Genomic DNA, 14,279 nt, shown 5'->3' with positions numbered 1-14,279 from the left:
CAAGATGCTTTTCACACACTTTAATAAAATTTTCCGTATGTAGGTGTGGGCAAAGATGCAGTTTTGAGGCCCTCGTCCGTTGAAGAAGAGGCATCGGCCTCTGTCCCAAGGCGGTGAAAGATAATAAGAGAAAAAGATCCCCCGTCCTCGAAGATCAAAAACCGAAGAAGAGGACGGCTCGTAAGCAGAACAAGAATATCATTCCTTTGACCGTAGAATCAGTTCTGCGTCTGAAGAAGAAGAAGAAGAAGAAGAAGAACGACGGGTCCGATTTGGTGGCCCGAACGAAGAAGTTGTGGGTGATTTGTACGCACGAGGTGACGAGAGTCCGTACGTAGCTAAACGCATTTTACGTCCGGGTAGACTTAGGGCTTTATCATGTAATATTTGAATTACTTGAACCCATTTTTGCTAGCTTAATTGAGTGAAGTTATAATTGAAATTGATTTGGGAATTTATTAGGCCGAGCTTATCACCTTGAGTTGTTGGCAAATTATTTGAGAAATGGTAAAGATTATATTCACTTTATGCTCTTGTACCTGTATTGTAAGCACGTATCTCATATTTCGATAAGTTTCTTCCTTTCTTGTGAAGCGGGCCCAACGCCTCAGTAGTATATTGAGATGCATCTCTGGTTCACGCCGGTCAACCCTCAGCAGTGTATACACCACTCTAGATTGGACCATACGACCTCAGCATAATCGTGCGTTATATCGCTAGCAGTCCGGATATTCACGAGATTTCCCTTCAACTGGTGCCTGGCATTTTATATGGTATTCCTTATCCGTTTGAGATTGGCATTTGATATTTCTGATCTGTTGAGATGGAATATGAGATTTGAGAGATTTATATCGTCAAGGAAATGTTGGAGGATTATTCTAGTTACCATTTTACCTCATTATTACTGTTGTGCTTCATATTTGTTTATGATTTATCATACTGATTTATTGGACCATTAGTAAGTGTCGATGTCGACCCATCTTCACTACTTTTCCGGGTTTAAGCTAGATACTTACTGGGTACGCATTGATTTACGTACTCATAATGCACTTCTGCACTAAATGTGCAGGATCTGACAGGTTCATTTGGTGGTTATCATGGCGTGTATCGACATTCCACAGGCAGCTGGATCGATGGTGGTTCATAATGCTCCGCCTTGAACTGAGGATATATCGAAGAAAGATTCGGGCAGAGTCCCCGAGTTGTTGGAGATCGAAGATGCTTCCCATCGAAGCCAACGGATGGGGGATATGTCTGAAGGGGCTCTTCTCGAATCTTTTCGAACTGAAGAGAATGCCCCAGGTGATTCACTTGGGGCAGTAGCAATCGAAGACTCACCCACCTTCCCTACTTTTTTCGTCGGGGCGATTCAGGAAGCCCAAGCTTTGCGGGCCCTCGAATTAAATAGGCCTCATGATGGAGAGGATCCTTTTCGTGACCTGTTTATCAGTGTCGAGGACGCTACCGGTACAAGTGACGCATCAGATCTTTTTCATGGATTGCAGCAGGCTTTGAATCAGGTAAGCCTTAAGTTATATGGTGTTACCTTTAAGTTTGCTTTTCTTTTCTAACTTCGTTTCTTCTTTCTTTGCAGGCCGCGGCAGTTCATCGAGAATCATATTCTCGGTCCCGAACCGAGCTGCGTCGATATGAGGCCGACCTTCAACGGGTTACGGAGGAGAGGAACTCCTTTAATCTCCTCTTAGGGCAAATGGGAGAGGAAATAAAAGACCTCCGAGCTGAGTTGGCCAAGGCTTACAAAGATCAGACCGATCTGTCCGAGCAGGTAATGATACTTTTAAAAGCCTATGGGCTCGATACAGGAACGATGGCTAATTGTTCGGTCTCACAGTTGTAGCAAAAAATTGAGATGATCGGGAAACTCTGTGAGGAGGTCGATGAGATAAAAGCGGAGGCTTTGAAGTGGAAAGAAGGTATGGATCGCTTTGCTGCAGAGAAAAAAGCAGCTCGAGCCCAATTATCATCGTCCGAAAACCAACTTCACAGTATGAATGAGAAAAGCTCGGTTCAAGCAAGAAGAATAGAGGAGCTCGAGGCTCGGTTGGCCTCTGAACTTGCCAAGGCCGAATCTAACGCCGAAAAGGCAAAGGCTGATGCGGATGAGCTCGTTGCCATCTATCGGGCTGGCGCTAAAGCTGCCTAGGTCCAAGCAAGAGAGGCAGCCGAGATCGCCGATACTCGAGCACATTGGGTCGCTGAACTTGCTAAGTGCCGATCTCAGAGGGAGACCCTCGAGGAGATCCATGTTCGAGGTTTCGATCTCGCTGAAGAGATAAAAAGATCTAAAGAACTCTAAGCCGATGTTGAAGCCTTGGTTTTCGATGATGACGATAATGATAATGATGATGATGATGATGATGGGAATAAGAGCGGGTCCGAGAATGGGGAGGAGCCTGATAGAGAAGAGACCGCTCCCGGGGATAACCAAGAAGCTTAGCCCTTAGTTTCTATGTCGTAATCAATCATGGAAACGATCTTGTATATATAAAAATATCCTTTTCTTTTGCTGACTTGCTTCTGTTTTGTTTCTTGTCTTGTGAAAATTTTATTCATGCCTTATGAATATTTTCACAAGGATTTAGGTAATTTGATCAAATTTGGACTTCGTAGCCTTTATAACCGAGTGAGCGTTTACTCAAACTTGAAGTAAGGTAGCTCATAGGCTTAGTAGTCGAGTTTAGTGATTGTTTGAATTTGAAGTGATGTAGCCCTTAGGCTTATTAGTTGAGTGAGTGATTCGAACTCGAAGTAATATAGCCCGTAGGCATAATGATAGAGTGAGTGCTTGCTTGAAATCGAAATAAAAATAGCCCGTAGGCTTAGTAGTCGAGTGAATGATTCGAACTCGATGTAATGTAGCCCGTAGGCGTAATGGTCGAGTGAGTGCTTGCTCGAACTCGAAATAAAAGTAGCCCATAGGCTTAGTAGTCTAGTGAATGATTCGAACTCGAAGTAATGTAGCCCGTAGGCGTAATGGTCGAGTGAGTGCTTTCTCGAACTCGAAATAAAAGTAGCCCGTAGGCTTAGTAGTCGAGTGAATGATTCAAACTCGAAGTAATATAGCCCGTAGGCGTAATGGTCGAGTGAGTCTTTGCTCGAACTCAAAATAAAAGTAGCATGTAGGCTTAGTAGTCGAGTGAATGATTTGAACTCGAAGTAATGTAGCCCGTAGGTGTAATGGTCGAGTGAGTACTTGCTCGAACTCGAAATAAAAGTAGCTCGTAGGCTTAGTAGTCGAGTAATGATTCAAACTCGAAGTAATGTATCCCGTAGGCATAATGGTCGAGTGAGTGCTTGCTCGAACTCGAAATAAAAGTAGCCCATAGGCTTAGTAGTCGAGTGAATGATTCGAACTCGAAGTAGTGTAGCCCATAGGCGTAATGGTCGAGTGAGTGCTTGCTCGAACTCGAAATAAAAGTAGCATGTAAGCTTAGTAGTCGAGTGAATGATTCGAACTCGAAGTAATGTGGCCCGTAGGCGTAATAGTCGAGTGAACACTTGCTCGAACTCAATACTGTTTGCATAATAAATCTCGAAATAGAGAAATTTTTCTTGGATATAAGATATCGGTAAAGAAGAGAACTTTCTTTGCAAGTCATTATACATGTGTTCATATTTTGCGTCAGGGCTCGGGCCAACTACATGAGCATGGTTCGTTTTGACCATTTGGCTCTTACAACTTTTCCTATTGGAACCATGTTTATACGAAATAACTTTCTTGCATTAGAATCTTGATATATTTGAGGGCTAATGCCCCCCCAGTATTCGAGGTCGATTGTAAAGAGGCCTCAAATACTATCAAATTGTTTCTAAGTATAGCACGATCATTGGTTGCCTCATTAAAAAACTTGTCGAAAAACCCATTTGGGATAAAATCGGTCTAAGGGAAAAAGAGTGCAACGCGTGCTTTCAGACCTAGGGCTTCGTATTGAAGGATCCATCCTAGCTCCTGATCGGACTCCTGCAGGGGTTAGTTTCGAAATGTAAACAAATATGGGAGGGTCGTACCTTAGCAGTAGTATCGTTTTAGGTGCGATACATTCCAATTACTTGATAATTGTTTGCCGTTTATAATACCGAGCTTGTATGATCCTTTTCCGACGTTCTCGAGAACCAGATACGGTCCTTCCCAATTCGGTCCTAGTTTTCCTTCATTTGGATTTCGGGTACTGAGGGTGACTTTCCTTAGCACTAAGTCCCTAAGTTTAAAATGGCGAAGCTTGGTTCTTCGATTATAGTATCTTTCGAGAGCAGCTTCTAGTTTCATTAGACGAGAGCAGCTTCTAGTTTTTCATTCGATAACTCGAGGCTAGTGTTCATAGCCTCGTTATTTGACTCTTCTGTTGTATATCAAAACCTGGCGCTGGGTTCCCCGACTTCGCCTGGAATCAAGGCTTAGGAGCCATATACTAAGAAGAACGGGGTTGCCCCCGTACTAGATTTTGATGTTGTACGATATGCCCAAAGGACTTCGGGTAGGATTTCTCTCCATTTTCCTTTAGCGTCGTTCAGCCTCTTCTTTAGGTTTTGAATGATATTTTTGTTCGTTGATTCGGCTTGTCCGTTCCCACTGGGGTGATACGGTGTTGATAATATCTTTTTTATTTTGTGGTCTTCGAAGAATTTCGTCACTTTGCTGCCTTGCGGCCCCTTAAATCCGCCCCTAATCATATTTGCGTGGATAATGTTACGATGGGGCAAGCAATATTCAAGGTAAAATTAATGGTCTTAAAATGTTGATTAAGCAAGAAAGTAGATCGGCTCATTCCATTCATTGTTTTGCTCATCAACTCCAACTTACCCTTGTTGCGGTTTCTAAGAAATGCCTTCAAGTGGGGGAACTTGTAGTATTGGTTTCAAATATTTTGAATATATTGGGATCTTCTTTTAAGCGTATGGATGAATTTCGAGAATCTCAAAAAGAAAGAATTCAAGAGGCATTAGATATGGGTGAGCTTACAACCGGTAGGGGCTTGAATCAAGAACTTGGTCTTTCAAGAGCATATGATACTCGTTGGGGATCTCACTTTAAATCTTTTAATAATTGTATTCTGATGTTTGACTCTATTCTGATGAAAGAGCCAAGGCAATAGGATATCTCAGAACTTGTCAAACATTTGAGGTTGCATTCATGTTACATTTGATGAGAGATATTTTAGCAATCACAAATGAGCTCAATAAATGCTTATAAAAAAAAGAGCAAGACATTGCAAACGCCATGTTACTTGTTGAAGTAGCAAAGAAAAGGTTGCAAAGGTTAAGTGAAGAGGAATGGGAATCTCTTATTTCTAAGATATCTGCATTTTGTATCAAATATGATATTTTGATACCTCACTTTGATGAGCCATATGTTAGTTCTTTAAGATCACGCCGTAAACTTGTTGATTGTACAGTTTCACATCATTATCGGGTTGAAGTATTTTGTAAAATTTTTGATTGACAAATTCAAGAACTTAATGAACGTTTTGACGAAGTAACAACTTATTTGCTTCATGGAATTGTTTGTTTGAATCCAATTAACTCATTTTCAAGTTTTGACATCAGGAAAATAATGAGAATGGTTGAGTTATATCCTGATGAGTTTGATGAATTTAGTATGGGTGCTCTTGAGAATCAGCTTGCAAGTTATATTATTGATGTTCGTGATGTTGATGAAAGATTCTTCGATCTACATGGGCTTTGTGATCTTGCAAAAAGATTAGTTCAGACAAAGAAGCATTCAAATTATCCTCTTGTATTTCGCTTAGTGAAACTTACTTTGCTTCTGCCCGTTGCTACTGCATCCGTTGAAAGAGCTTTTTTGGCAATGAAATTTATCAAGAATGACTTACGAATTCAAATTAATGATGAGTTCTTTAGCGGTTGTTTGGTGCCTTATGTAAAAAAAAATGTGTTTGATAGTATTTCTAATGATACTATTATTAAAACATTTTAAGATATGAAACCTCGTCGAGTGCAGTTGTAATAATGTACTTAGTTATTTTTTGTTGATCTCATTAGTCATTAGGTCCTTATAACTAACACAAGACTTGTTTTTGTATTTTCTCTTTTGAAAGTCTTGTTACTATGATCTGTTTATCTTAACACTATCTTTGTGTTGAGAACTTCTCTTTTTATTAACAAAATCTGTTAGCATCTTTTTTGTTTTTGGCTAGCTTCACTGTGTATTTGATTTTTAAAATTTTTGAACCCCCTTCGCAAATATCCTGCCTCCGCCACTGCATATGATAGACTAAAGGAGAGTTGATCAAGTAAATTAATAATTGCACTCTTCAAATATGAAGCACTAGTATTTTGAACATGAACAACATCAATAAGTCGCTCCATCACAAATCCCATTCTATCAACATACCGTAAGACAATAGCCATTTGCTCCTTGCGGGACGTATCAAAAGATTCATCAACTAGCAATGCAAAGTAATCACCATTTAGTTCCTCAATTATAGCTTTAGTTGTTTCTATCTTACATGCAGTAACAATGTCTTTCTGAATCATTGGAGAAATCATTTGATCATTTTGAGGAGCATGTTCCAGTACATAATCACGAACATTATCACACACTTTTGCATACCATGAAAGAATTTGAAGAAAATTACCCCTACTAAGTGAAGACTTAGATTCATCATGACCTCGAAATGCTAATCTTTGAGTTATAAGAAGCCTTACTACATTAACTGAAGCAGTTAAGCGGATCAAATACTCATGTTTAAGTTGACTAGATTGTCTCTCAAATGAAGATTGAATAGACCGTTGTTGCCGCAAATCATGGAATTTCTTTTTTGACTCATTGTGAATGCTACTCGACCCATGTTTATCAAAACTTTTCTTTTTATGCCAACTCTTATACCCTATACTTGAAAATACATCACCTCCATCTTGATGAATATTATTATCTTTAAATAGATAACAATACAAACAATAAGCTGCATCTTTACTTACATTGTACTCCAACCAATCATGATATTCATCATCAAACCATTTAGGATTAAATCGACACACTAATTCAGAAAAATTTGTTTTAGGAAAGTTATGAAGCCGAGGTTGACAAGGACCTTGTCGAAGGTATTCTCTTCTAATAACATCACGATGATTTGGATGGAAGTTCAAGTTTTGAGTTCTTTCTCCCGGTCAAACTTTAAAGAATCCAAATCAAATTCATCAGAAGATGGTACTTCTAAATGGTTGATATTCTCTTCCTGGATAGGTTGAGAATGAGATGCCAAATTTGGTTTTGGTGCTTTGGTAAAATATCTCTTCACAGAATTTTGAGACTGGATTATAAAGTAGGAATGTAGTTAGAAAAATTAATATATAATGTTGTATTGGATTAAGCTTAAAGAAGAATTAGTTTAGTGTAGACTTTCTCATAATTCTTTAACAAATGGCTAGGATGTCCAGATTGGGAATTTGTTTTCCAATGTGATAGACAATCTGAATATTGGGCATTTGTTTTCCAATGCAATAATATTGATGCACAGTAAAGAAAAGAACTCTATACATCATGTGGCATCAATTCTAATGCAAATCGACAGCAGATTGAAGAACTCTCTTAACACTTTGAACTAGAAATTACACCTCCATTATAATTTGCAGAAAGGCCACTTTACAGATGCAGATAAAAAAGATTTTAGAGTCCGTCGGCACATCCAAAATGTTCCTAATCCATAGGTAAATCAATCAGTATATAAACTTTTTTGCAAATCATTTTTCATTTTGTGATGCCTAAGATATTTATACTTGTTTGCTAAAGAATTTAAGGCGTCCTAACGCACAAGCAGCAAGCACCACTAGTATGAACAATTAAATCATCACAATTGACAACCATAAACTCTCTTTCTTTTCGATTTTAGGTTTTATCTTTTTCATCATTAAGTCTAATGAGAAGGTTCTATGTTTAATATTTCTAATGAGAAGGTTCTGTGTTAATATTTTCAACAATAAAACATTAATAAACTTCTAAAATTTACCTGGGAATGGGATGCCAATACCATGACAAAACTCAGAAGAAACGCCGGCTACAGGGGCATCGAGGCAACGGAGAGCAGTGGCGGAGCAGTGCCAACGAGCGAGAGGGATCGAAGAGAGAGGGGGGGCTGTGGAGTGAGGCAACGAAAAGAGAGAGTGATTTAGGGATTTTTTAACCAAAATCAGTTACTTTTTTGGGGGAAAACATATTAAAAGAGATGAATAGAAACGACGTTGTTTAGTTTTGTTTTTAAAAAAAAGCATGTGAAGTGAAAAGAATTGGATTGCAACTGCCGGGTATTAAACCTGCGACCTTTTGGAAAATGTGAGCCCCTTTGACCACTAAGCCAAGTTGTTGACTTGTGTCAAGGATGTTCAACATATTATATATATACATAAAACAAAAATTATCTCTATATAAACAGTATAATTTTCCGACAAGGGGGTTCGGATGAACACCCTTGCGCCCCCTAAATCTGCCCCCGTCATCATGTATAGGCATTCTCTTACATCATCAACTTTACTTGAGTTTCAAAGTATACATTTGTTGATTTTTATTTGAAGGGGATATTAATCTATAACTTTTTCTCCTCATCAAATAAAACTTCCATTCTTTGAAACTTTTTTTTAAAAAAAAATTATCCTCATTAGTGCAGTAGTACTATGAGATTGGACAACACAAACTAAAATGCAAAATCTTACCAGACAAAAAGGTTGTTCAAATATTTTTCTTGATTAGCTTTTGTGCTTTTTTTTCCTTTGCTAATAAGTTTTAACTTTGCATACATTATACATATGATCTTATGGAGTATTTGATTGGGTTTATGTTAGTAGTGTAATAACATGCATTTTTCAGATGTTTCTCTTTGAATGAAAATAATTAATCATAAAAAAGGGATAGTAATGATATTTTGTAAATTCCGACAAGGATTTTTTTATTTTTTGGATTGACTTATGGGTCGTTCTCATTCTTACTCAAAAATAGTGGAGGAGACACATTCAATTAAGGGGTGTCGGACACCCCCTATTGCTAGATAAAAGTTATTATTTTGTGTGTGTATATATATATATATATATATATATATACTATACGTTAAATCTTTTAGACTTTTTGATGTATTTAATTTTGTATATTTCATTATTCTTAGTGAAATTTTGGCTCCACCACTACTCAAAAGGTGAGGAGTTATTATTTTCCTATCCTAAAAGATTATGAGAGGTGAAGTGAAATTAATAGTAGAGATTTATAATTTTGAACCTACAACTTCATTTAAAGATGTATTACTATCACTTTTCTGTTTATTCTCTCTTTTCTGTTTATTCCCTCTCCCCCTCCCCCCCTCTCATATCTAACATTTCTTTCTTTCTGTCAATGCTGCGTCCTCCACCAGCAACTCCATCTCCGACGACTAGGTAAGACTGCCCTTTTCTCTATCTCTTCTCTCCTTTCTCTCTCTTGTCTCTGCCTCTCCACTTTTCTCCCAAACTCTCTCCCTTCATCTATCACACCAACATCTCGTCACCGATGCCGACCACCATCTCATCATCGGTGCCGATCAGTTGTTGCTAGTTCTACCACTATACGCCGCCACGAGGCAAATCGCTTGCCAGATAAAGGCAGCATGCGTAAGATCTTTTATTTCTTATAATTTTTCCCCATTATTGTTTGAGTTTTAGTCTACTTATTGTTGTTTTCTTTACCATATCCAGAATATTTCTATAATTCATAATCTTCTCACTATTTTTCTTTATCTATTGCTTCCGTGACTTTAATTTTTGTCACGATCCAAATTTTATAATAGGACATGATGGTGTCCAACGATACTGTTAGACAAGCCAACACGTGAATCCCCAAATCAATTATCCATTTTAACTTTTAAAACCAGAAATTTTATTAAATAATTAAAATTTAATATAGAACACCTGAAAACATATGTATTTCTTTACCAAAATACTGAGTATGAGTAATACATAAAATAAAGTGATAATAATAATTGGTACAACTGTGGACATTCACTAGAAACCCCCAAAACCCGATGTCACAAGTGCATGAGCATCTACTAGGAAGTACAATACTAATACATTATCTGTCTGGAATAGGATATAGTAAATGAATAAGATGGGGACTCCATGTTGCAGGTCGTAACATGGAATGCAGCTCACCACAAAGTCTCCTCAGCAGCTGCGCATCTATGCCAAGATGACCACCAAATGTACCCGTCTCAATACCTGCACAACCAGTGTAGAAGTGTAGTATGAGTATGTAAATCAATGCATACCCAGTAAGCACCTAGCATAACCCCGAAGAAGAAGTGACGAGGAGTCGACATCGACACTTACTTGGTCCAGTAAATCAAGTATAATAAATATAAAGAGGTACGTAGCATGGCAAGTAAAACAGTGAGAGCAAGTATATATACATAATACGATTCTCAATAGAAGAGTAAATACGGAGTCCTCAATAACCAGATACTACCTCGAATAGAATTCATAATGGTCAACACCAAATAAAGGTCACATCTCAAGTCAGGAAGACTCATAAGTACATTGAATCCTTATCAATTATTACGCACAATTCTGTTGAGGCAAACGGCCCGATCCCATAAGAGTATTTCATAGAACTGCCAAGGCGAACGATATGATCCCATAAGAATATGATACATGATACTATCGAGGTGAACAACCCAATCCCATAAAAGTACTGTTGAGGCGTTCAGCCCGATCCCATAAGAATATGAAACTTTAACGGGTCACTGGCCCCACTCACGAATATACGTGTGAATTATGAAATTCAAGTAAACCTTTCTACGAATACACACAACACGGGAGAATCCGTAAGGGAAGTATAATTTCTACGGCTAATCAAGTAGCTCGTCAAGTATCTAAAATAGCAAGTCTGATACTTTATATGAGTCTAGTCTCACGCTAAAATATAAATCAAAGCAACTAAACATGCAAGGATAACTCAAGTAATACAGTTAAAATATGGTGTGACTCTAAGTCTACCCGGACATGATCAATAATATAGCATACGCACGGACACTCGTCACCTCATACGTGCATAGCTCCTATAACATATAGCACATAATGAATATAGCACCTACAAGATTAATTCTCCCTCACAAGGTTAGACACAAGACTTACCTCGCTTCAAAATTCGATAACCGGCTCCAACGCATCGCTAAAGCCTCAAACCAATGCCAAATGATCCGAAACTCATCAAAGAACATGCAAACCAATCATAATATACTCAAAGACTCATAGTTTAACAATTAAAAATAATTTCCAACTTCACACGAAAAGTCAACAAAGTCAACCTCCCGGTCCCACGTGTCCGAATTCCAAAACTTCTCGAAGATAAATATTACCCATAGCACCACAAACTCAAATATATAATTTATTCTCAATTCCATATCCAATTTCTTAGGCAAAATCGAAAACTACCATTTCTAGGTTTCCTTCAAAAATTCCACAATTTCTACAAAATTTCATATTTAAATCCATATATAATCCATGTATTGCTATATCCTACACATTGATAAGCTTGGCTTCTAGCATGGCCAATTGGCCGACGACGCGTATGAGGGCAGAATGGGAATACACGTTTCATTTGGCTTGCGCCAGCTATCTCACTGGGTGCTGCGACCGGGGCGGGGTGACCCATTTTTCATGTGTCAGCAGCAGAGTTTCCTAGATGTTTGTGGGATATATAAAGGCAGTGTAAATCTTTCTCTTTCATTCTAGGGTGTGTTACCAACATTAGTTCTTCCAAAATACTCTCAAACCCCCTTTAGAATTTCCAAAACAGTCTAAGGCAGTCGAAAGTGAATCTAATAGGATCTAGTGTGAAGGAGCTTGAAATTGTCACTAGAATATCTATTATCTCGTTATATTAATCTTGAAGATTCGTTGGAAGCAGAGTAACCATCATAGAAGCGTAGCTAGTTCTGCAATATGGTATGTAAGGCGACTATCTTTCTTGGAATGATTTGGTGTAAGTTTCTCTCCCTCTGAAGAATTTCTATGTTGAAAATTGGTTTTCTCTAATCCCTTCTCAATAATGATATCCCTATTCTTGTACATTCTTACCGGTGACTTCCCTTTAAAGTTTGAGATGTTCCCAGATAGTGTCTTGCGATCAAAAAACATGATTCTAATTCGTTTGAGTAAAATCTTAGTGTCTCTTGAAAATAACCATGCATTGCACTTATATGCATATGTAACTATTTTACTTTACTGAGCCGCGTTATAGACGGCAGGGTACGACACCTATTGTGCAATCACTGATCGGTTGGGTATGATGTGAGATGCTACCAAGCTCTTGTGTCGTCGGGTACAACCGAGTTCTCTATGAGTCCATGTACGGAGTGATGTGATATGAAAAATTACCAAACCCTTGTGTGGTCGGGTAAGACCGAGTCCTTTTGAGATCGGGTACCCCGAGTTTTGTTGAGATCGGGTACAAACGAGATCCTGTAATGACCCGGTCGGTCATTTTGAGTGTTGTAACCCCGTTCACCCATCTACTGCCTATTTTATGCTCAATTTTTGATATGTAACTTGCCGGGGTAGTTAGTTTAGTTCCGGAGATGTTTCGAAATAAGTTGGGATACTTAGTCCCAAGGTTGGAAGCTTAAGTTGAAAAGGTTGACTGGATGATAACTTGTGTGTAAATGACTCTGGAATAAAGTTTTGATGGTTCTGATAGTTCCGTAGGGTAATTTTGGACTTAGAATTGTGTCCGGATAGTGATTTGGAGGTCCGTAGTTGATTTTGGCTTGAATCGGCAAAAGTTGAAAAAATAAAAGTTTGGAGAGTTGAGAGGTTTGACCGAGAGTTGACTTTGTGGTATTAGGGCTCAGATTGAGATTCCGAGAGTTGTATGAGCTCCGTTATGTCATTTAGGACTTGCATGGAAAATTTGACGTCATTTCGATTTGATTTGATTTGATATGTTTCGGCACGAGTTTTGGAATTTGGAAGATTCAAAGTTCATTAAGTTTGATTTGAGGTGCGATTCGTAGTTTTGACATTGTTTGTTATGATTTGAGGCCTCGAGTTAGTCCGCGTTATGTTATGGAACTTGTTGGTATGTTTTGACGGGGTCCCTGGGGCCTCGGGTGCGTTTCGGATGGGCAACGGGCCATTTTCTCCGATTTTGGAATGCCGATTGCTGGTGTCTGATGTTCTTCTTTGCGATCGCAAAGGTACAGCCGCGATCACGAAGGCTGTTTGGTGGCTGGTCCTTTTTCCTTTTCGCGTTCGCATTGTTTTGTCCGCGATCGTGTGCGTATGAGTGTTGCTTCTTCCATTCGCATTTGCTCTTCCGTGTTCGCGTAGTGTTGACCCTACTGGGGAGGCCGACACTTTGTTCTTTGCGTTCGCATAGCTATGTACGCGGTCGCGTACTTTGAGGCAGTGATGAACCGCGTTCGCGTTTCTTCTTCCACGTTTGTGTGGTACCTTTTTGTGGGGCAATGTCATTTCTTCTTCACGATCGCGTAGTGCATTTTTGGGGCAGTCATTGTTTCTTCCTCGCGATCGCATGTGTATTTCCGCGATCGCAATGTGCAAATACCTGGGCAACATATATTAATTCCCAAGTCGGGGGTTTTGTTCCATTTATCATCTTTTGAGCTAGAGACCTCAAAATTGAGCGATTCTTTGAGGGGTTCTTCGCGTGTTGGATTGGGGTAAGTGTTCTTCACCCGGAATTGATTATATTTCATGATTCCATCTTTATTTTTATCATTAAATTAGTGGTTTGAGTGGGGGGAAATGGGAATTTTGTGAAAACTTTCAAAAATACAAAATGATGTTTTAAAGGACGAATTGATATCGGAAATTGATAAATTTGGTATGGTTAGACTCGTATCGGAAGGGGTATTCGGATTTTGTGAATTTTATCGGGTTCCAAGGTATAAGTCTGGGGTTGACTTTTTGGGTTGACTTTTTAGTTTTTGTTAAAGATTGAAGCTTTATTATCCGGATTTATTTCCTATGGTTTTTATTGATGAGATGAAGTTATTTTGGCTAGATTTGAGCCGCCCGAAGGTTATTTCACACAAGAAGGTCATTTTAGAGTATTGGTCTAGCTTCTTTGAGGTAAGTATCTTGCCTAACCTTTTGTGTGGGAACTACCCCTAAGGATTTGAGTCACTTGTGCTAATTGTGTCATGTGAAGGCCGTGTACATGAGGTGACGAGTACGTACTCAGGCTTATTTGTGGGAACTTGACCGTTGTAGGCTCTTAGGTTATTTTGCTCAATTAAAAATGAAGTTGTCTTATCATG

The 14,279-nt window shown here is 38.7% G+C and overlaps 1 long non-coding RNA gene across 2 annotated transcripts; it reads right to left on the bottom strand.

Annotated features, from left to right (window-relative positions):
* Nucleotides 1-446: 446 nt before the first annotated feature.
* Nucleotides 447-8,220, bottom strand: LOC138908969 (uncharacterized). 2 transcript variants are annotated; one of them, XR_011415439.1, is made up of 2 exons: nucleotides 7,989-8,220; nucleotides 447-6,425 (listed from the first exon to the last, which is right to left on the bottom strand). It is a non-coding gene; the product is annotated as an uncharacterized lncRNA (long non-coding RNA). The 2 variants fall into 2 exon arrangements; XR_011415440.1 differs by lacking the exon at nucleotides 447-6,425 and adding an exon at nucleotides 6,835-7,292.
* Between the last annotated feature and the right edge of the window lie 6,059 nt (nucleotides 8,221-14,279).

Source organism: Nicotiana tomentosiformis, chromosome 4 (genome assembly GCF_000390325.3).
Source record: "Nicotiana tomentosiformis chromosome 4, ASM39032v3, whole genome shotgun sequence".
NCBI lineage: Eukaryota > Viridiplantae > Streptophyta > Magnoliopsida > Solanales > Solanaceae > Nicotiana > Nicotiana tomentosiformis.
The sequence above is the reverse complement of the archived record's forward strand: the minus strand, read 5'-3'. Positions and strand labels throughout refer to the sequence as shown.